A 23,382-nucleotide genomic window follows, 5' to 3' on the forward strand; every position below is an offset into this window, starting at 1 on the left:
TGCTGCGACTGCAGAAAGCTCAGGTGAGTACTCTGACATGCCTACCCTCTGTGCTAGAAGATGTAGGAATATATTGGCAGTCGTGGCGGGATTGGCACCACCGAGCATCTTAGCCTGGGTTTGCCGTTTGCAGCAGTGGTCCAGGAGCCAGTGGGCTGAGCCCACTCCATCCTGCGGGTGCGGACACTGCCACTGCCATTCTGAGCCCAGAGGACACGTTGAGCCGCGGGCCCCTCAGGGCAGAGGGGCAGCTGAGGGGGAGGTTGTAGGTGCCCCCCGCCCCGGGCGCATCCCTCCAGCTCCGGGATGGTGCGCCAGGGATGCTTCTGGCGCCCACCCGAGGGGGGCCCCGGAGGGTCCCGCGGGCGGCAGAGGGAGCGGAGCGAAGCCCAGGAGAGCCGGCTCCATGCAGAGCTCTGGGAAAGGGTCTCCTCAGGGTGGGGCGGATGGGGTGCGCCGGAGGACGCGGCCGGCAGCGCTCCCTCCTTCCCTCCCTCCCCTCCTCCGCGGGGCTGGAGCCTCCCCTGGGCAGCGCCCCCAGCTCCTCCCCGCTCGGTAGCGCCGGTCCGAGCCCCTCCTCCCGTTTCCGCTGGCAGGAGCTGGGGCCGTGTCCTGCCGTACCTCCACCGCTCCCCCTCCACTCGGCCCCATCCGGCCCGGCCCAGGGACGCGCGGTGAGCCCCGGCGCCGCGGGGGGCGAGGGGCGGCCGGGACCCGCGGGCGCTTCCCGGCCGCGGGAGGTGGGAGATGGGAGATGGCGGGGGACAGCCGTGGCGGGCGTGCCGGGGGGTGCCGCTGGCAGGGGCAGGGGGTCGCCGGCCCGGCGGCTGGAGACGCTGGGGAGCGGCGGGGTCCCGGCGGGAGATGGGGGTGTGGGTGGATCGTAGGGGTGAGGAGTGTTTGGTGGAAACAGTAACCCCCTCCTCCCCCCGCCCTCCGGTGCCTGTGTGATTTTTGCGGAAACAGGAAAGTTAGTTCAGTGGGATGAGACGAGCCCAGCGGCGTCTGCGTGCGCGGTCCTGCTCTCCGCCGGGGAGCCCGCGGTGCCCATCCCTCACTGGAGCTGATGGCTTCGGCTGGGGACTGATTTCTCCCCGCCACCGCCTGGAACAGCGCTGCTGGCGGGCGGGGGGCTGCCTTTCTTCTGGCTTCAGCGGGGTGCGAGGGGGTGGGAGCGCGGAGATGTCCCCGCGGGACAGAGGCTGCGGTCCAGGGTGCGATGGGGAGCGAGCCCACGGTGGGCTGACAGCTCTCCTCGTCAGCCGCCCGCGGAGGTGGTGCCAGCAGTTCCTGCCTTCCCCCTTCTTATGTAAAACTTGATTCCAGCTTTGCCTTTTCCCGTTCAAGCTTTTGGAAACTTTTCTTGCTGAATCTTGGATATCTGCCTGTCACCGTGCTCCTGATGGGAGGTGGGAGCTCCGTGAGCTCTGCCTCTCGAAAAGGCCTTTAGCTCCAGAGATTTCTCATGGGCAGAGAGGAGGAACTGGTATGGGGATGCTGTGTTGGGGGAAAAACTAGACTACAAGGGTCAATAACGCTGCATTTCTCTACTTTATCCTTTTATCAACTCTTTTGTTCTGTGCTTTTACTCTGTAAAGCAGGGCTTCCCCCCTGCAGGGCTAGGAATAGGGGCACCTGATTTTTCTACCTGACTGCACTGAACTATTTTAAGACTCGGGGGTAAGTTACCTGGGACGTGTCTGGGGAAAAAAAGTTGAATGTTCTCCAGGACAGCCATGAGAGTCGAATCACACAGCTTGTTTGTGCTGTTACTCCTCAATGGGCCTAAACTTTGCCTGTGGAAGCCAAACCTAACATGTTACTGTAGCAAAGTTCTTAGTAACAGGTGCCACAAACAGTTTTAATGGTTTATTTCTTAAGCTGATAGATGGAGTCCTTTGTAGTCAGGATGAATAATTGCAAAGGATAATAGCCACTGAAGAAATGCATTTATATGAGTTCTATTGGCATAGAATATGGACTCAAAGTTAGCACTCAATAACTTTAAAGATGTCAAAAGATAAATTAGCAATGTCATGTTGAAAACACCAAGGGAAAAAAATCAGTCATAGTTCTATGTCCTTTGCTTCCATTTTGCATTTTTCCTAAGCTTCAAGGAGCTAATATAGCGTCTGCCTCCAGATCTTTCCCTTTCATATATTTAGACCTGTGATGATCAAATTGCAAATCCTACATACAACGCCTTTTCTATAATGGGGCTGTAAGACTTATGTCAAACTTGGTTTTATGTGCCTGCCCTTTCTTTAAATCTAATTCTCATGAATAAAGTTGCATTAGACCTTGGGGTCAGAATGTAACTAATGCAGAATCGTTTGCATTATTTAGATAAAGCTCTGAGGTTTAGAATGATTCTGTTCATGTCTCTTGAGCAGGGTAGAGGGTTAACTGTGAGTGTCAGTATTACCTTAGCTATTGTGGTTATTTTAACAGAAAATAGCTATCAGAAATGCATATCCCGCAGTCTTTGCTTTCCATGCTATTTTAAGTTATTTTCTTCCAAACCTCATGCCAAACCTCAGCCTGTCCATGAAGGTATTTCCAACAAAACTGTATGTTTAGTGTGTAACCCCTTCCTCTTCAAATCCTCAAACTAAATATGGCAAAAGAAAAGTAAAACTTGAAAGACCACAGACTAAAATAGCAAATCAACACCGAGGCAGCAGCTCTGTTTGGAGTAGTTACTTTCGCATTTGTGTCCCATATGAAACTAGCAAGTTTGCACTAGAGAATCTAAAACTTTGTCTTGGTATTACTCTGTGGGAGCTGGTATGGAGCTAGTTGTGCCCTGAGCAGAAGAGACTGCTTGTTTTAGAAGCAGCATAGTAACATGTCTGAAGCACTAGGGTTTTGCGATTGAAAACCCATGTCAGTTTTTCACTTTAGTCATGTTTCAGAATTGTGCTCTTTGCAAGTGACTGATGCCCCATTAGTTTTCTATGTTGCAGGAATATCACTAGATTTATTGATGCATTAAAAAAGGAGATGAGATGCTTTAAAAAAGCTGAACGTGAGCTGGTGGTCTGCTGGAAACGAAGGCAGCTGACTCAGGGCTATTTTAGTAAGACTGCAGCCAGTATACCAAAGGAAGTGATTATCTCCATGCACTTAACATTTATTATACAGAGTCTAGCAGACTGCATCCAGTTTTCTGCTCTCAGAGCCTAGAAAGGTACGGATAAATTGAAGCTAGTCCAGTGGAGGGCCACTAGGACCGTCAGTGGCCAGAGCACGCTGTAACAGCTGGCCCTTGGTAAGGGATGGAGAGCTGGGAACTGAGTGTGGTAACCCAGCTGGCAAGGCAGGTGCCCCACCAGCCAGGGCCTTGTCCCGTGGTACCGAGTTTTACAGTGCCAAGCATGAGTCTGGATCACTAGGCAGGTTCGTGATGATAAGGCAGATCCAAGATCAAGTTCAGGTGTGAATCAGCAGGTCAGGATCAGGCTGACAGACGGTAATTAGGGTCAGACACGGTTACCACTGAGCAGGTCAACAGTGATGCAGCAGGTCTGAGGTCAAGGGGGGAAGCAAGACCATGGGTCAGGGTCTGGATCAGTAGGATCCATGACCATACAGAGGCATGGTTGGAGACAAGCACACCTACAGCGTATGTTGGACAGGCACTGAAGGCCACAGGCAGAGCTTAAATGGAGTCTCTGATGCCATGGGCAGAGAGCAGGGGTGGATGTGAGGCTGATGAGTGTATTTAAAGGCCTTTCAGTGCTCTCAGAGCCCTGGTACCACATGGGGATCGTATGCCGAGGGAACTAGGCTTGTTCAGCCTGGAGAAGAGAAGACTTTGATGGACCTATGGTGACCTTCCAGCAATTAAGAGGAAGTTCTGAAGAGGATAGGCTCTTGACCTTGGTACGTGGTGGCTGTGTGAGGGTCAACAAATACAGGTTGAAACAAGAGGTTCAAGCTAGATGTAATGAAAGTCTTTCCCGCAACGAGGACAGTCAGATGTTTTAACAGGCTGCCCTGTCATCTGCTCTCACAAGTTTTCAAGACTAATATGGATAGAGTCCTCCTGGGATGTCATAGCTGGCCCTATGTAGAGTAGAGCAGAATGGAACCCTCTTAGACTTGCTCCAGCGTGAGTTCTTTGATCCTGAGATCAAGCAACCATTTGGGTGAGAAGGAAGGAGGTCTGTAAAACTATGGCGATACTTGTAAGTGCTCCAGAGGAAGAAATAAAGAAAGGTTTTAGGATGCTGATGTGCTGCTAAGATACTAAGAGGAATTTAAAAAAATTAAATAAAAAATGTTCCTCACTATGCTAGGAGGAACTGCTCTGTGTGTGTGATCAGGGGGATACTTTATATTTGAAAACTTGCTTTTCTTTAGTGATTCTCAAAGTACGAAGTGCCTTTTTGGCATAACGTTGCTTAAAGATGCTTTCTGAAATAGGCAAAAAATGTTATTTCAAAATTCATGTAGGAAGTGTGATGACAATAAAACATGATGCTAAAAGAAAGACAATGTATGATCAGGGAAGAGTTTTTACCTAAGAGTTACCTTCTTTGATTCTCCAGAAAACAGAACAAACGTGTCAGGTTCAGCAGAGCATTTTCCCTATGGTTTTTAACAGATTTTAGGGATGAGTCAATCCTGGTAGGGCCAGCTTATCAATACCCAGTGAATGTGAGTGGATCAGAAGTAGGTCTTTGTCTTCTTTACATGGCAGTGAAATTGTAAATTGTAAAGTAGGGATGTGCTGAGGAAGTGCCTTCTCTTCACTCAGTACAATGCATGATAGAATTTAATTTTGAGGAGAAGTACTCATTGGGAAGATATAATCTTGTTTATATTTTACTCATGTGTAATAAGATGCTCTACTGGAGACTAAATAGCTATCACTAGTGCACTCTGTGCTTTCTGTTTATCTCTCCTGGTCTCCTAAAACTGACTTCTAGAGACCATTTCTGCTACTCCTTGTAGCCTCTCTCAGATGAAACATGCATTGCTCTGTCAGTGTTATGTTTCCTGGGAAAAAAACATTAAATCCATCTTCTGGGTCACTTTCTTTAGTTCAGTGACGTGTTTTCTATGGTATGTTTGCGATGAGGCAAGATGTTGCTCTCCAGTGAAGGGTGTTGGATGCTTTCCTCATTGCACAAGTGTTTCTAGGAAAGTTGTGGGTTGTCTGCTAGCACGGTTAGACAGCACTGTTGCTTAAATGTCTTTCAAACCCTACCTCACCTTTCTTTTTTTTTTTTTTTGTTTGTTTGTTTGTTTTTGTTCTGTTTGGTTTTTGTTTTTGTTTGTTTGTGGTTTTCTTTTGTTTTTGTTTGTTTGGTTTTTTTTCTCCTGATATTCCAAGCGCTTGCATTCATTGCTATCAATGCCAGTCTTGAGGGCTAGAGTTTGTAGAATAAGGCATGATCCTTGGGCAGAACCCAGCTGCTTTTGGCTTGTCTGCAAGCACAGTAGAAAAGGAGACATCTGACCATGCTTCACACAGAAGAAAGAACAGATAGGAAATGTGGGATCCCCAGTAAGTAATGAGCTGTGTTTTGGTGCCAGTGAGTTGTATTAGGCTCTTAGGCTGCCTGTTGAGGAGGGGTGAAAAAATTCTGTTGTTGGAAAGCTTTTAAAATCAAGAGTATAAAACAGACAGGCAGGTTCTAGGGATAGCTCCAGGCAGATGAGGCAGACTAAATCATAAAAAATATGCTCCAATAAGCCTTGAAGTGGACAAAGGTATTAATTAATCTTAGCATTTCTTTGCAGTGATGTGAATATGATGTTGTAATACTATGGTTACACTCAAGTAGTAACATAAATTTAAAAGATTTGAAGTTTGAACTAATCCTTGTTTCAAAAAGTATAGCAGGAAAACTTTTCTTATTAAAGCTCTTTTGAAAGCACTTTTCCCTTTTGCTGTTGGAGTTCTCCTTTCTAACGCAAACACTGTCATGCTGTTCTAATGCCTGATTTTTCTGAAGGTGGAAGTGACTAATAGCTAGGGTGTTTATTTCCATGATCCCTGTTACAAATGCAGAAGAGGAAACAAACTGCATTAACTAGTGAAAAGCCGGTAACTTTTTTGAGGCCGAGTCACTGTATGTCTCTGGAATCAGCTGAACTGTGTTACCTGACCTGTAGCTTCTACACTGATACTGCTCAAGTAGAGCTGCTTTTGCTGTGGGCAGTCTTCACTGATTTACAATTGCTTAGGCTGGTCTGTGTAAACTCAAAATAAGGATATGATGGAGTTTATCAACCTCATGCAGGCATAGGACCACAAGAGCTATGTTATCCGTATGTGGCATTTTTTTGGGGGGAGGAAGGGTTAGACTGGAGAAGGAGCTCAGGGAGTAGTGGGTGGGAAGGCAGGAACCTTGAGAAGGCAATAGGCTAAGGGAGAGGAAGTCTGGACCCCTCCCATGGGAGGAAGGGCTGAAAAGGAAGGATGAGGTGGTACACTGAACAGAATGCTGAAATGGCACACCCAGCAAGTATGAAGGAGATTCAGCTCCTAAAAATTTTGAGACTCTGTCCTGGGGAACAGGGATCAGTGCAAATTGTAGAGAACAGAGGGCTCTGTGAACTTTCCTGTATTTGGTGTCCTTCAAGTTTACTCCTAATGAAATTAATTTGACCTGAAGAATTGAGGGAGGCAAGACTTGAAGTTGAAGGAGTCCTGGCTTTAGGACACTGGTGGGGAGAACTCAGGAAAATGTTGTGACAGAGCTAGAATGGTAGGTTTAGCTCTATTCAGGGGCTGCCCTGTTCTCTCTAACCTCTAGGTAATCATTAGTAATTTTCAAATGAATATGGCTACAGAGGGGCAAAGCCTGAGACAGCACTGCGTGCTTAGTGTTACTAACCCAAGCTCCTTGTCTTGTGCAATTGGGTGGTCAGTGCTGTCTCTGCAACTGCCTTATGGCAGTATGCTGACAAACACTTTTTATGGTGATTGCAGCCATGCTCAAAACTCATGTTGAGCACAGGCAAGGAGACTTTCTATTTTGATTTTCACATTTCTAAAGGTTAAATCATTCAAGAATGCTTTTGAAAGCATATTTTCCTTTCTCTGCATCTGTTGCTGTTTTTTACCCATAACTGCATACAGTTGAGTGTAAGGTGGTTCTGCCCAGGATGTTCAGCTAGCTTTATTTTAGACAGTTCCTTGATTTCTTAAATATATACTTATCCCCAAATCAGCTTTGCTTTCCATTTTATTTTAAGACTGTAACCATATGTGAATGAGGGTTGTTACTTGACTTTGTCTGAAGCAAGTGCAGCTGAAGTTTGGAAGGATAGAAAGCAACTTTCTAAGAATGTCTAGTGTGTTGTTTCCACTGGAGGACAGTCTGCACAGTATTGTTTATATATATTTATATACATGTGGACAAAATACCATTAGGGGAATGGGATAATGGTTCTGGCAATAGAAGAGATCTGTACTAACATGCAGATGGGAGCATGTCTCCTTGTAAAATGAAAACCTAAATGGCTGGCTTAAAAGCCTGTAAAGGAAGCCTTCCAAATATAAATAAAGTTATTCTCTTTCATACATCAGAGCATTTGGATCTCTCCAGTGCTGCTGTGCTGTCTCACAAGGTTTTGCCAAGTAACAGTGGCTCTGAGTTATAAAGGCTCTTGCTGACATAGTTCCCATCAATGGAGAAAGCAGCAGGACAGGCAAGACTGCGTTTATAGCACCTGGGACGCTGTGGACAGCAGCAGAGGCAGATATGGGGAGTGTTGATACCTGTTACTGAGGTATTTGATGCCATCAAAGATAAAGAGCAAGAGGGAAGACCTGCAGCTCTGGGCAAATTTCCAATATATTCCCCTCACACCCACTCAGGATGGAAGATGGAATAAATCCTACACTCTGAAACTTCTACTGTTTCAGGTGGGTAACAGGGAAGACGCAGGACAATATTTCGGGTGAATATGGTCATAGGTTAGGATAAGAAGACCATGGTAAAAGTGCTTGTTGGGACCAGTGATCTGTAGAGGGATATGACTATTTGTAGAGGAAGAAACTTCGTTGTGAAGAGGAGCTTTTGTATTGTGTTCTCTGTATTTCAGTGATACAGAGGGCAAAGTGAAAAAGACTGTGAAGCAGAGAGGGGATCTTCTGGGGAAAACCAGGAGGAGGAAATGAAACCAAACAGTGTCTTAGGTTCCCACACCAGTGTAAATTTATCTGCGTGACTTTCAGTTTTCCAAGCTCCATGTTGTCCCACTGTTTCCTGGTGAATGGTTACCACAAAGTATCCCCCAAAACTTAAACAAGAAACTTTCCCCTTTTCATTCTGTTTTTCTTAAAATAATTTCTGAAGACATCTCTTAGAAAGCAGTCAGTTTTTCCTGACAGAATCACCTTCAGTTTCCTACTCTCCAGGAACTCCCAAGAAGTCCTTATTGCGTCTTACTTTCTTTTATGAAAGCAGAAAGTCCTGCTTGTGTCTCATCATAGCTTGATTTTCCTGGTTATTTAGTCTCTGTCTTCAATTCTTCCTTCTTATTCTGTTCTCTATCAATTCCTCTTCGAGGAGCTGAGGAAGTTCTCATTCTGTGGTAAGAGAACCACATATTCTGTTTTGCTGTCTTCAGTCCATTTCTTCCTTGTTGTTTCTACATTAAACTATAGCAAGGGAAACAAAACTGGTCCAAGTAATATAAATATGTAGCTTTTTTTCTGAACTACTTTTTAAAGAGCTCTTTAAAGAGAAATGTTCCTTTGTGCAGGAATCCCCACCTTTCTTTCTGCTTTAGCAAATAGTATTTATTTCAGCTGTTTTTAAAATTGGAAAGTGATTTCTCAGAATTTTCTTAAGGCTCTTGTCTGTTTTGAAGGTGCTAAGGTGTCCCTTAATTTAAGAGACACTGAGAGCTTATGTTCTGTGCTCAGTGTTCTTCTTAAGTCAGTAGAAGATTACTATCAGACTCTTTCTGCTTGGATCACTAGACAGTGCAACTTCTGTTTCAAAGATCTGAAAGTGGTTAGACATGTAGGTTTTAATTTTGTTGATAAAATCCACCCATCCCATACTTCAGGTACAGAATATCCCCATAGCAAACTTGAAACTGTCAGTGGCAGCCAAAGTAGGTGTTTACCTGGTGCTGATAACTTTAGTCCAAGGCATCCATTTACAAAAGCAAACAGACTTTTCTTGCCCCTGGGACATGATTTGAGGAACTGAAAGACAAGTATGCTTTATTTTAGAGAATGAAGTGGGTGATGTACCTAACAGTTGTCACGAGATGTGTCTACCAATCACTGAGCTTTCTAGAGGAGAAAAGATTTACATTTTCTTCTAGGTTTTGCTAGCTCTTATACTGTAGGACTTATGCTTTAAAAGGTAGATCTGTCTCCTTACTTCCCCTCAGCTGTGAAATGTGAATTGGACAGGTTGCCTGGCTCCTGGGTACAGCTCCCTACTCATGTAGACACCGTGGTGAAAGATGCAAAGTTCTGAAGGATGTGCAGAGTGGCTGTTCCTTACATCATCATTCATTGCAACAACCTTGTACCTACCTGAGCCCTGTAGTGAGTCTTGGGGGGCATGAACTGAGCTCTTCAGTTCATCTGCCTGTGAATTTTCATCTCGCCAGTTCTGGTCTGTTAGAAGGTTCTTGCTTCTTTGAGTTTGTTATCAATGTTAATAGCAGGACCTCTTTCCTCTAACAGTTTTCTTGCAAGTATTTAATTATTTTCCTTTCTTCATTTTACTGCATAGTCCTGGTTTTGTCAAGCCAATCAGTGTATCTCTGATGTGGCTAGGACTGCTGTCACTGGATTACATGACTTGAAGTACTCCTCTCAGACCATTTCTGCATTTGCTACAGATCATGCTGTGTTTGTAACAGTCTTACGTCAGTGGTGAAGGAAGTTCATCTCTAAATGTGGTTGACAGCATACTGTGTGTGACATCAGTTTGACTAACTAGCCAACATTTCTGAGTGGAACTGTGGGAAACTTGGATTATTTAATTCTTGATTTTTTTTTCCCAAGTTTTTATTTATTGCTGAATCACATTTGACTTCTGGATAAGTAGTTCAGTGGCTGAAATTGTTATCACTTCTGTCTTTTGTGAGCTAGTTGGGTGGATTTCTGCGTGTGCTTGACATAGAGCCTGACATCGGTGATGAGCCTAGTGCTCATATAGGATTATTTCCCTTTAAGGAAGATATATAGAACTGATCTATATGTTATGTTGAGGTGTCCATGTGCTCAAGCAGGTAAGTAAATACATTGTGTGAAATCAACAAGAGGGTTTCATTATCTTACTTGATACAGTGAAGCAGGCCAAGGGAAAGCATTCATTTAAAAATTAACAACAGTGGAATAATGAAAACATTTCTGGTGACCAGTTTTGGTGAATAAGCACAATTTTTTTTTTAATGATCAGTCTGTACTTTTTTTTTGTATGCAGCTGCAATAATTTTGATGAGCTTTTAAACACTGGAGATGGTACTGTTCTGTGTCTCCTCCATGTGGCTGATGGAAGTCCTAGTCTCACTCTGGTCAGTGTGCTATTTTTGTAGCACCCTTCTGACATTAGGGTGGTGTTGTTACAGCCCTAAAAGTTCCAGTATGAATTGGAGAAGGTGGGGTGCTTTTACATTGTGTGGATTTGTGTGATTTTCACTCCATCAGTGTTTTGTTGTACTAGAAGCAAAAGTGAGATCAGTCAGAAAGTGGGGCTAGTGTAGGATGGTTCATCAGAAAAGGTCTTGCTTAATTTCTGTTTTTTTCTGCTGTAGGTAGGTCATCAGGTGCCATGGTGATAATGGGGGACCTAAGTTCAAAGGGGTAGAAGCACTGAATTTTTCCAATTAGTGTTTCTGAATTCATTGACACACAACTTTTGCTTTCCCCCATGATCTCTGGTTTCCCTTTAGTTTCTGTAAATCTGTTGTAACATTTTCCCTATTGATATTATTTAAATTCAAGTCCAGATAAAATCAGTATATTATGCCCTGGAGACTAGTGTTTAGACTTATTTCTTCTGTTCAGAAGCAGGTGGAATCTGACATACCTTTTCCTGGTTTTTGTTTGGCTTTGTTATTTTTTTCCTTTCTCCCTCAATCTCTCCTTTCTGTTCTCCTAAGCTAATTATGTTTGTGGTGGGAAATGGGCCCAAAAGGCAAAAAAGTTAATTTTGTTGTTCTTCTTCCCTCCAGGTTTGGTCTGTGACTTTTTCATTGACGTTCATCGAATTACCTCAAGTAAGTAAGATCTCTGTGAAGGATACGTGGAGTCAGTCAATCTTGTCTTTCATACTGATCACATTGACATTAAGGGGAGATGAGTTGGTCCAACACTAAGCCCTTATGAAATTTTCTTGTAATCTGTTATTGTCTTTTCATGAATGCTTAGAGAGTCCACACTAACATGGTTGTTGATGGGGTTGTCTCCGAATGCTGCTCGAAGGAAATGTAGCAGAGGAGGACAGTTCTTCATTATATGCAAATATTCTTCTTCCTCTCTTTTCTTACCTGGGACATGTTTTGGGAAAGGAAGCAGGGAAGAACAAAACAGGGTTCAAACAGATAGCACTCTTGTTAATACATCTAAGTTTTATCCTTTTGTGCAAGGGTAATTCTATAAACACCCTATTCTATAAAGGGTTGGAAAAATAGACTTTTGATGGAGGAACACACTGTTACCCTGGGGTTAGTTGTCTTAGTACAGCTGCAGGCCCATTACTTCGTGTTTTTACATTCCCTGTGTTCTAAAGGGATTTAGCTGTGGCTAGAAGTGAGTGGAAGATGTGGCACTGCCTACTTTTCATTATGTTTCTGACATAGTAGAAGCAATTTTTGCTCCTTTAGGATAAGAAAAAGTGTGAGCCACCTCTCTGCTGAATGTCATGTGTTCTGCCAAAGGCTGCAGGTAGTGCAGGTTGGTAAGTCCAAGCAGTAAGAGCAACAGAGAGATAATAGTCCACTCTTGTACTTGGCTTGCCAAGAACTATTTCATACTTCTGTGCTGCTGTATAAAACTTGTAAAGACAACTGCAGGCAAAGAACATCTGCTGTTGTACATTTTGGGATGAGTGATAAGAGATTATGGTTTGTGAAAGGAAAGAATCTCCTTGCAAAAATTTGAAAAAGCCAGGAAATATGTTAGGTGAGGCTAAGATAAAGGAATCCTTAAGCTTTCCTTTACGCCTGTGTAAATCATCATTACAGGTGATGCCACACAATGGCTCAGTCCTGGGCATGTGGCAAAGATGCATCAATCTTGGGATTACTGTTTATGGAAGAGAAAACTGAGAAATATAATGAGAGGGATTTTTCAATGTCAAGGCAATAGTTCTGTTGTCTAACTGCTGTGGAAAATTTCACTTGTAGGATCTATGTGTTTCCAGGAGAAAAAATAGTAATAAGATGCAGTAATACAAGCTATACAAGTAGCTTAAAATCTGTACATTTGATATTGGACGTGATTGTGGTTTAACCTCAGTCAGCAGCCAAGCCCCATGCAGCTGCTCACTTACCCCCCTGCTTGTGGGGTTGGAGAGAGAATTGGAAGGGTAAAAGCTGGAAAATTTGTGGGTTGAGATAAATAGAATTTAATAGGGAAAGCAAAAGACACGCAGACAAGCAGAGCAAGGAATTATTTCACTGCTTCCCAGGCAGGTAGGAGTTCAGCCGTCTCCTGGAGAGCAGGTTCCCATCGAGGTGACTTGGGAAGACAAACACCATCACTCCAAGTGTCCCCCCTTTCCTCCTTTTTCCTCCCACTTTATACACTGAACATGATGTCATGTGGTATGGAATATCCCTTTGATCTGTTTGGGTCACCTGTCCCACCTGTGTCTCTTCCCAATTTCCCATGTACCCCCAACTTGCCAGCATGGTCACATAAAAAGCAGAAAAAGCCTTGGCTCTGTGTAAGGCCTGCTCAGCAATAACAAAAACATTTCTACATTATCAACCCTATGTTCAGCACAAATCCAAACATAGACCCGTACCAGTCACTGTGAAGAAAACTAATTTTACCCCAGCCAAAACCAGCATGGACATGAATAACTTTCAGGTATTTCTGTGGCAAGACAAAGAATGAAGAGATAGTTGGGGGTGTTAGGCGTCAATACAGGTAACGTCTGTACTTTAGATGTAGATGAGACACAATGTTTCAGTATGTAAGATAAAGAACTTATAAAATTTCATGCTGTAGAATTTAAGATTGTTATAAAGAGTCTTGGCTTAGTCATAAAATGTCTCTGCTTAAGGCTGCTGTGTGTTTACATCTTGCAATGAGTTTTTTGACTATTTTTTGCATGTGTGCCATGCTCTGAATCATACAGAATGGTGCTCTGTTGATTCCTGTCTCCTGGGAAAGCTGGGTGATGGAGTACACCAGGGAAAAGATAGCTGGGGAAGATTGAAATGGTTGTTATTTGTTTCAGGAGTTTTCTTTCTGTTCATGCTTGTGCCACTTGAAGTTATTGCTGTACTGTGAGCTCTTTCATCTTGTTTCCACACCTTTAAAATTTGATACTGCAGAAATTAATGTAACATTATCTATAATGTTTAAACTGCCTCATGTTATGAAAGTGAGAATTCCCACAGCAGCCTTAACTCTGTCCCCAGAAGAGAAAGCAAATCAAGTGAGTGTCTTAAGTTACACCATTGTGTAGCACTGGGCACTAGGATGTACAGTTTGATAAATATTTACATTTCAGATCTGGTCCAAGTTCATGGCAGTAACGAAATATCATATGTTAATTATGCCAAATGATCATATTACACTGGTAAATGGGAATAAGCTTGATTCCCAGAATGCTGATCTGTGATTCACATCATCAAGGAGTACAAAAGACTCCATGTTCCTTAGAGAGAGAAGATAAATAGGATATTTCAAACATTTTTTTTTGCATTGATGGTAATAAGCAATTTTTTCCCCTTTTCATTATGTTCCTAAAATCAGTTTCACAGCAGATTGAAAAATTAGCATCCCATCTGTAATGGTGCTTTAGAAATTACCTCACTTTCTTTACCTTGCTGATCAGTGTTAGCTATTAGATTTCAGATACTCTTTTCCATTAATTCAGGGATTTTTCTTTTCAAAGTTGTCCATTTCTGCAAAGAAGATAGGACTTGGACATGCTGAAGAGAATGGGAAACGTGCTTTTTGCTTTCTATGAAACATTTTCTTTCATATTAAAGAGCTTGCCAGACTTGAATTTCTGGAAACTGAACAATAAATTGTTGTTAAAATAAAGTGGTTGAATACCTTGCTAGTGTGTGGTGTAGAAGTTTAGTGAAATACTGCTACTTATCACTCAAAATTAAATACAGTGTATTACAAAAGCTATTGTAGGAAACTGCTCAGTAGAGAACTCAGACCTAGATTGAGTAGTGGAGATGGTCTTCAGCTTGTGAGATGCTTTGTAATGGTATGTTTTTGGCAGGCAGCTACCCTAGATAGTCGTTTGTATACTTTGTTTTGGACTGTGAGCAGGGTCATTGCTCCCATGTTCGTTATACTGCACCCAGCAGAGCGAGGCTCAGAGAGGAGGGCCTGGGAAGTGCTGTACAAATACAAGCTGTAAAATTTTATTCAAAATGAGATCAGACAAGCAAGATGAAAAAGAGAAGTATGAGAAGAAATTTTGTTAACTTATTTAGATGCCTTACAGTCACAGAAATAACTTGATGACCTGGTTGTGCCAAAGGTGCATATTTGTAAAATGTGTGAAGCGTGCTGGGGTGTCCGCAGCTGGACCAATACCTTGTTCATATCTGATTTGAATGACTTCTTGGCAGCCATCTCTGCTCTTTGTCATAAGTATAACTTGTCCAATTAAATGGATAATGTTAGATCACCTCTTCAGGAACATTTTTAGAAATTATGCTAAGGTAGCCTGAGGAAAAGAAAGTTGCAGTGGTCTTGGGGTTGGCCTTTGGCCAAATCAGGGTAATTTTGTTTACAGAGTCTCTGTTTAAAATAGAATCTCTGGATTCTGAGGTCTTGAGGCAGAATTGTAAATGATCCTGTCCTGTGAGTTACTAAGTAATATGATATAGCTAAATTTTAATGTGCCATAAACTTAAATTCCCATATATGAGAGCACCCTACTGGCAAAAGATAAATTAGTTATGGGGAAAGGAAAATTATTTGTCCCAGAGATACTGCTGAATTAATCGCTGGCTCTTCTCAGGTTGCTTGAACCTGGAATGTTTGTCCCCATCATTAATTAACATGTTTTCTTATTACTTCTGCTCCCTTGGAATATCAGATTTGTGGCCCTCTCCCATGGGTGGATTTTTATTAAAGTTGTTTAATAAAGAGAAAGATTTTCATTTGAGTCCTTAGTGACATGTAACCAAATCTCCTTATGATTGATAGGGTGAGGCTGTTACTTACTTATCATGTGAGAGAAGGTGTGCAGGAATGTGATCACTGATGGGGTACAATTTTCTGCTCTTTCTTAGCTTGTTGTCTCTATTGCTGGACACCAAGCTCCCACAGAGCTGTGATCTCTAGCTGCCTTCCATAAAGCAGTTCTTGAGTATGGCAGCCTCTGAAAGCAATCGGGGAGTTTATCTCTCTGGTTGGACCTGGTCCATGGTACCTTTTTTTGTTGCATGCAGCGTATTGTCTGCATCTCTGTGATGAAATTAACCCCCCTGATTTTCAATAGTGATGTGTATATGTTCATATGATAGCCTGTTGGACAGCTGTGACCTAAATTCAATTTCTTAATGCAGTAGTTTTCAGTTTTTCTACTATCAGACCTTTAACATTTTCTACTGGAGGCTCTCTGTATACTAAATTCAAATCCACTTTGATTTCTGATTTATTGGCTGCTGTATTGAAGTTGTTTACCCAACTATTAATTTCTGCTTGGTATATCACACTTGTGTAGCTCAGCTTCAGAGAGGCTGTGAATGGTCAGGTGTATTTGTTTTAAGGAACCAAGAAAATGAACTTACTAGAGTACCAAAACTTTCATTGTCGGTGGGTTCCTTCTTTCTTTTTCTTCTCTTGCATAAAATTATTGCTCTTGTAATCCATGAATGGTTTCTTTCAGTGTAGGAGAGAAATCTGCAGCTTCATGTAGGTGTAGGTGGGAATTTCAGGAACTGCACTACTTCCATGCAGGTAGCCCTCATCTCCCCCCCATCATTTGAAAAAGCCTTAGTCTCTCCCCCATCATCCCCTTCTGTCACTGAGCAGAAGCATTTGTAGTATCACAGAGGTCAGAGACGGCAGTGAGGAAAAAACATTAAACTTTCCAGCCCTCTGCAGAGCCAATATCAAATTGCTCCTTATTAATGTGTTTTTTGATGCTTTGGTTCAGTTGCTGCAGATTTTCTGGCAGCTGAGTGCCCCTCAGGCAGGTGGTTTTCTCCCTAACAGAGGCACAGAAGTATGTTCCTGATACACTGGATACTTTCTGTATAGTGTATAATTATGGATTTAGAAGTCATTGCCAAGGCTATTGCCGAGCCCATTGCTTGGGCTGACTCTTTGGTGCTTTTGAAAAAAAGTTGGGGATATATGTAGCTATCAAGAATAGATGTTAATCCTCTTTCTTTCCCTTTCATTAAGCTAATTAATCACTCTTCCTTTGTGTTTTCCTGCAGTGGCAGTACTGGGAGTCTGTTAGCTTGTGCTCAGCCCTGTGCTGTTCTTGACTAAACTGGGCTACTCAGCTGCTTTACATTTGCCATCCTGCCAGTTCCTTCACTGCCTGCCTCTGTATTGCCCTCAGGCTGACATGGAGATTAATTGACCCAGTAATGTTTCCTGTTTTAAAGTCGTCACTCCAGGAATGTTTAGGAAGGAAAATGAGGGAGTTAGGAAACAAACAGTCAGTTAGCTAGGATTTGATCTGAAGACAGGTAACACAAAGCAGTATTATTAATGGAAAAAATATGGCATAAATGCACTATTGCTATATAGAGCGCAGGATGTGAGAGATGGAAAGGCTATTTTATTTCCTCTAATTTGCCCTCAGTAGTGCGTTTCAGAGGCTCATGCAGAGATCCCCTAAGGTAACTCATCAGGAAACTTCTATTCCAAGTGATCTGCATCAAGCAAATCCCAGAACCTTCCCCGATCCAATTAACTGATTGAGTTGAGGGTCGATAAAACCTTTTGGGGGTTTGATAAGGTAATCAGTAACAAAGCCAGGCAATAAAGTCAGATGGAAACTGAAAGACACACGAACTGACAAAAGCCTGTCACGTGGACCGAGGGGAGGTAAAGCAGTAAATGTTTTGAGGTGGCCTCTTTGATGCTTTGCAAGACGGGTAAAATTTGAAGCCAAGGTTGTTAGCATTTGGTTTGCCTTCGCGTGTCTATTTTTGCCTTCTGTTCCAGGGAAGCACATTAAGTCAGGCTTGACTGTGCATTGCTGGCAGTGGTAAGGATGACAGGAGATGCTGTGGGCATGGAGAGTGAGCCATGCATGGCTAAGAACAGAAATGGAATTTGATGTCTGTTACTCTGAGCAGGACAGATAGCACAGATTTGTGTGGAGCAGTTATGAAAGCACAAACTCACCCTTGCAGAAAAAATTAGGTTGAATTTTGGGAAGAAAGTAAGCTCAAAGCACAGTCAGACTTTGCAAGGGGCTCTGTCTCTGACATCAGTGTTTACACACAGTGTTGACACTGTAGTTATTTTGAATTGTTCTCAGCCTAAGCAAGCTAAAGGATGATGGATTTGTCACGTAACACTGCTGAAAATAAGTATTTTAATATCAGTTACTCAGCAGAACTCATCATAATCCATATATTTTTGTCAGAATAATTTTTGTAAACGGTTTAAAGTGTTTGTGTAATTTAAGATGAAAACAGAAAACTTAGTCGGTTTTGCTGTCATTTTTTAAAAGTGGTTTTGATTTTAAAATGTTTCTTAAAATATGTGTTATTAAACCTGTTTTTTTTTTTTTTTCCTTGTGGCTTGTGATTCTAAGTTCTGTTCACCTGCTAGAAAGTAAAGATGTGCAAAGAGCTGATTTTCACATTGGGTGCCTCCCACAGAAAAAGTATCAAGTGTGGTCTTTGTCTGGCCACACCTAAGACACTTAGTGCTGTTAGGGTCATTCCAGAGACATGCAAGATGGGAGGAGGACTCCAGGAGTAAATTGAATAATGGTATTTGGCAGTTTTTAATAAGTAAATCAGTAGGCTGGAAACTTTCCTTGTAATTTAGTATTATAATCTTGTTACTTAATTAAAAAAAAAAAAAAGATAATTTCTGGAAAATCGATGATTATGGCTGTATAAGAGTACTAATTTTTGCCTTTTGCATTTACTGACATTTGTATATGTCTGGCTTTCAAAGCTAATAGCTAAAAGAAAAATCTCAGGGACAACACTGACCTTTGTTAAGATTTTTTACTTGTCACAATTGTTTACTGCTTTAGTCTTCAGTCTGCTGGTTGGTTGTTTTTTTTTTTTTTTTGCTAAGGGATGTGGCTGTTTGGTCCGTTTGATTTTTGTTTTGTTCTTTTGTTGTTTGTTTTTGCTTTAAAGCTGCTCACAGTGCACCTTTTATTTATTGGTGTGATACACTATGCAATGAAGACTTAAACTGGCAAAGGGCTGGTGCCACAGAATGCACTTTTTTACTGTTTCCTGCTTTTGTATTTTCATGCGAGTGCTTCCTTTGATAGCAGCACAGAACAATACATAGCCTAAACTCTAATTTTTTTTTTTAACAATTGTTACTTGTTCAGGAACAGTGGTTTACAGTTGGCTAGTACCAGTCATCTACAACTGGTGGATGAGTGTGCAGTTGAGGGCATCCAGCCAAGCTCAGACAAATTCCTGTTTGTTAAAGCATCCTGAGCCCCCAATTTGAAATATATTAAATGAGGCTGATTAACCTTTGATGAATGAGAAAATTCGAGACGAATATAGAAAGAAATAAAGTAGTTTGGGCATGGAATTTGTTTGTTTGTTTGTTTTAAGAGAGGATGTGTAAAGAGAGAGAAGTAGCATAGTAACTTTGTCCACTCTTTGTTCCACTCGATTTACAGAAAGCTGCAGATCTGTTTGTGTTCCGTTGTTTCAAAATAACATCTGTTAATTCACCTTAGGCACTTTTATTTTCATTATCATAATTCCATGGACACCCAATTAGAACAAACACATGAAATAATCAAAATTGAAAATATATAGTATTATTATACATGCTGTCCTATCTTTTAATTTAGTAGTCTCCCAAGATTCTTAAAAGAAACACGGGGAGGTTCACTGAAATTCAGAGATGGGAAAAACACTGATAGAAAACTGTGTGGTTCCTGTCATACCTTGTATCATCATTATAGATTGTGGAAGTCATCATCAAGGTGATGACTCACAAGGGCTGTGAGTAAAGTGCATTTAAACCAGTTTGGGGATACAGTTAGATAGTGAATACCTCGTATAATACACAAGAAATCCTACGTGGTGAGAGATGTTAAATATCAGGTTTCAGCTCTTAAGTCTATTCTGCACCTATTAAGTTCAGTTGGGGATTTTCTTGTCCTTTCCTGTTTGACCATAGCACTCAGCATTTCCAGACTGATCTAATAGTTTCTTGAGCGAGGCACCAAACAGACTGTGCATCGTGGTGTGTCTGCTCTGATCTGACCACAGCGCCCACAAATAGGAAGTTTGTGGGAACTGGTGACCTTCTGGTACTGTAATGACACAGAACATGACTGCTCCACCATGTGACAGGAAGGTTGTCGCATTTGATTGGCGGCATGCTTATTATTCAGCAGAAATGGAGACATTTTCCTCCCATTTCAGTAACTGCTGTCATGAAATGAGAGTGTATTAAGGGAGTGTCAGGAAAAGGAATGAAAGGAAACAGGCTGCAGGCCCCTGGGGAATTAGTCTGCCCACAGCTGTGGGATGGTCAACAAAGATGATGGAGAGTTGCCTTTGGGTTAGATGAGTCGTTTTGTAAAAGTGGGTGGATGTCAGACTAGATGCTGTATGAACTCAGAGATTCCCAAAGGATAGTACATGTGCTGGTTGTATATGAGCATGCCCATGCAGCAGAATTGTATTATCATGCTGAGAATGTGCTTAAAGCAGCAGCACTGCCACGGAAGTATGTAGCTGACCAAAGTGATTTTGAAACTTCTGTACTTTATGAACTCTGGTCTCCTTTAGAGACTCTGACATTCCTATGAAATATTTATAAACATAATTCTCTGCTTTAAATCTATATTTGTCTTTTTTTCCTAAATATTTAACTGTGCTTCAAAGATCCAGTGTGCTTACTGTGATGTAATGCCTACTGCTGATACTGGTGTGAACAGCACTGAATTTTTTGACAGATTTCACAAAACTGCTGAACAAAAGTATCTGTGTAATGTGGGTGACTGTTACTGTATGTGTAACTGAGAGTCATGGGAGCAACTCGAAGCCAAGTATTACATCAGACTCTACATTCCGGGCAGCGATTTGGTTTGGCCCTGCTGGGTTATTGCTGCTCTCAGAGTTTGTGTCACCAAGTTCACTCGTGATTGACATGAAGCTTTGATCCAGATTAATGATATTAAACGTGGGCCCCATCATTGACTACCGTGATGAGATACTTGACACTACTCCACAACTGGCAGTCTTCGTGCTAATGATGGCTCTCATGGAGCAGATACAGTAAGGGCAATGGCACTATAGGGGTGATACACAGGCCAGCGGTGACCATCTGTGTCATGGAAGCTTTCCAAAGACTTGCTTCCAGCCTGATTAAAAGTTTGTGTCTGTATGACCTTGTACATCTTGGCACCCGCATCAGTATGTTTGTGCTGAAGGAAGCATGCGAAGGGAGTGTTCAAAATTTCTTGAAACAAATGCTGCTAACTAAGCACATAAGCTGGGGGTGAGCAGCTCAAGCATTCGTCAGTGCTACAAACATATGCTAGTGCTCCTTATGCATTGCATGTAGAACAGGAAACCCTGGTATAGGCATATGTCAGATGTTAAAGCCATTTCAAATACCACTTAATAAAACTGCATTTATAAATGCACCCAACAATAAATAAGTATTGATATTTGTGATGTTACTATCAGAAAGGGCATTGAATCTATGATACCTCAGACTCCCTTGCGCTTAGGTTTATAAGGTGATGTTACTTGCAGAATCATTCAGGTTGGAAGGGACCCATCTAGCCCAGCTCCTACTTGAAGCAACATGAATGCTGACTTCAGACTAGGTTGTTCAGACTTTGTCCAGGTGGTTCTTGAAAATCTACATGGATGTAGATGCCACAACCTCTCAGACACGGGTTCCAATACCTCAGAGCAGTGATTTTTAATGTCCTGTGGCAACTTCAATTGTCTCTTTTTCTCCAGCCACATACTTCCATAAAGTGTGGCTCTGTGTTCTTGGTAACCTTCTCTTGGGAACTGAAAGTCTGCTACTGTGTCACCCAATGCCTTCATAGGGGAAACAAGCCCAATTTCATCAGCCTTTCCTCACAGGCTCTGAATGCTCTAATTCCCTGAGCAACTTAGTGACCATTTGGCAGGACTTGTTCAGGTTTCCCATAGAATAGTTTGTGTTGGAAGGGACCTTTTAAAGATCATCTAATCCAGCCCCCTACAACGAGCAGGGATATCATCAATTACATCAGGTTGCTCAGAGCCCTGTCCCAGCTGCCCTTGAATGTTTCCAGGGATGGGGCACCTACCACTTTTCTGGGCAACCTGTGCCAGTGTTTTATCATCCTCATGATGATAAAACAAGCAAAGAACGTCTTTGTTATATCCATTCTAAATTGATCCTCCTTCAGTTTGAAACCATTCCCCCTCATTCTATCACTGCATGCCCTTGTAAAATCTTTCAGGCCCCCTTTAGGTACTGGAAGACTGCTGTGTCTCCCCAGAGACTTTACTTCTCCAGGCTGAACAATTCCAACTCTCAGCATGTCTTCATTGGAGAGGTGCTCCATCCCTCTGATCATCTTCATGTCCCTCCTCTGGCCTCACTCCAACTGTTCCACATCTTTTATCAATGTCTTTCTTTTGCTGTGGGCCCAGAATCGGATTTAGTACAGTGTTGAGTACAGGAAAACAATCACTTCCATTATCTACTATGTATGCTCCTGTGTATACAGTCCAGTAAGCTTTCAGCCTTCATTGCAATTCTGAGTCCTGTTTACCCTAGTTGCCACAGAGTTGCCACATTTCAGCAGAGGTCTGTTCCTGGTGGCCCGTGGCTCTGGCCTGTCTGGGTCCCTCAGAAGGGTAGCTCTGCCCTGGAGCTTATTGACTGCATCCTCTAGTTTTTTGTCATCGGCAAACTTGATGAGAGAGTAGTGTGTCACCTTCTTCAGGTCACTGATAAAGATGTTCAGCAGGATAAGCCTCAAGATAGACCCATGCAGTACTCTACTCATTGCTGGGGCTGCAGCATAGAGTATGAACTTCAACCACTATTCTGTGAGCCCAACCTTCTAAGCAGTTTTTCACCTGTCTAGTTGTTCACCAATCCAGACTGTAGTGTCGTTACTTGGGAAACAAAGGCACTGTGAGAAACTGTTAAAAGACTTGCTGAGGTAAATGACATCTAGTGTTCTCCCATCGTCCACAAATCCAGTTGGTCAGGCACAGTTTGTCACTGATTAATCTGTGTTGACTGTTCCCACTCACCAACAAAATCTGCATCTGCACAGAAATGTGTTCCAAGAATGTGTAGCTGCTTCATGCACCAGTGCGTGCTGTGGGCTGACCTCTGGGAAGTACCTCTGCAGTGTCTGGTTGATGACAAGCTGACCATGAGCCAGCAATGCATTCTTGTGGCAAAGGCTGCCAATGGCTTCAGGACTGTGTTAGGAAGAGCATTTCCAGCAGATTGAGGAAGGTGGTTCTTTTCCACTCAGCACTGGTAAGCCACAGCTGGAGTACTGTGCCCGATTGTAGGCTCCTCAGCAAAAGAAAAGTATGGACATGTTGTCTCTAGTCCAGCAAAAGTCCACAAAAGTTTTTAAGGGACTGGAGCATCTTTCATATAAGGAGTGGCAGTGAGAGCTGGAACTGTTCAACCCAGAGAAGAGAAGGCTCAACAGGGAAAAATCTTAATGTGTATAACACCTCATGGAGGAGGTGGAATGAAGAAGAGGGAGCCAGACTCAGTACTGCCTACTGACAGGACAAGAGGCAGTGGACACGCTTTTAAAATAATTAAAAACATTTTTTTAACTGTGAACATGGTCAAACACAGAATAGGTTGCCCAGAGAGGTTGCAAAGTGTCCATCTTAGGAGATATACTCAAAAACCAACTGGACACAACTCTGTGCAACGTGCTGTAGCTGACAGTGTGAACAGGGGGCTGGATGGTATGATCTCAAGATCCACCTTCCAACCTCCTTGATTCTGTGATTTCCCAGGGATCCCAAGATCCCTGACCTTTCAAAGACAGAAGTACACCATAA

At 42.5% G+C, this 23,382-nt stretch overlaps 1 protein-coding gene across 2 annotated transcripts in view; it reads left to right on the plus strand.

Moving 5' to 3' along the window:
* The first annotated feature begins 576 nt into the window (after positions 1-576).
* Positions 577-23,382, plus strand: part of TSPAN9 (tetraspanin 9) — a 166,204-nt gene continuing 143,398 nt past the window's right edge. Inside the window, exons 1-2 of one of the 2 annotated variants that reach the window (XM_027897120.1) lie at positions 577-674; positions 11,166-11,211. The gene's annotated coding sequence lies outside the window, so the exon portion shown is untranslated. Of the gene's footprint in view, positions 675-11,165; positions 11,212-23,382 lie in introns of those variants that run through there. The other variant, XM_027897119.1, reaches the window with a different exon arrangement.

Source organism: Empidonax traillii, unplaced genomic scaffold (assembly GCF_003031625.1).
Source record: "Empidonax traillii isolate 1590-97213 ecotype Southwest subspecies unplaced genomic scaffold, ASM303162v1 scaffold531:size451153, whole genome shotgun sequence".
Lineage (NCBI taxonomy): Eukaryota > Metazoa > Chordata > Aves > Passeriformes > Tyrannidae > Empidonax > Empidonax traillii.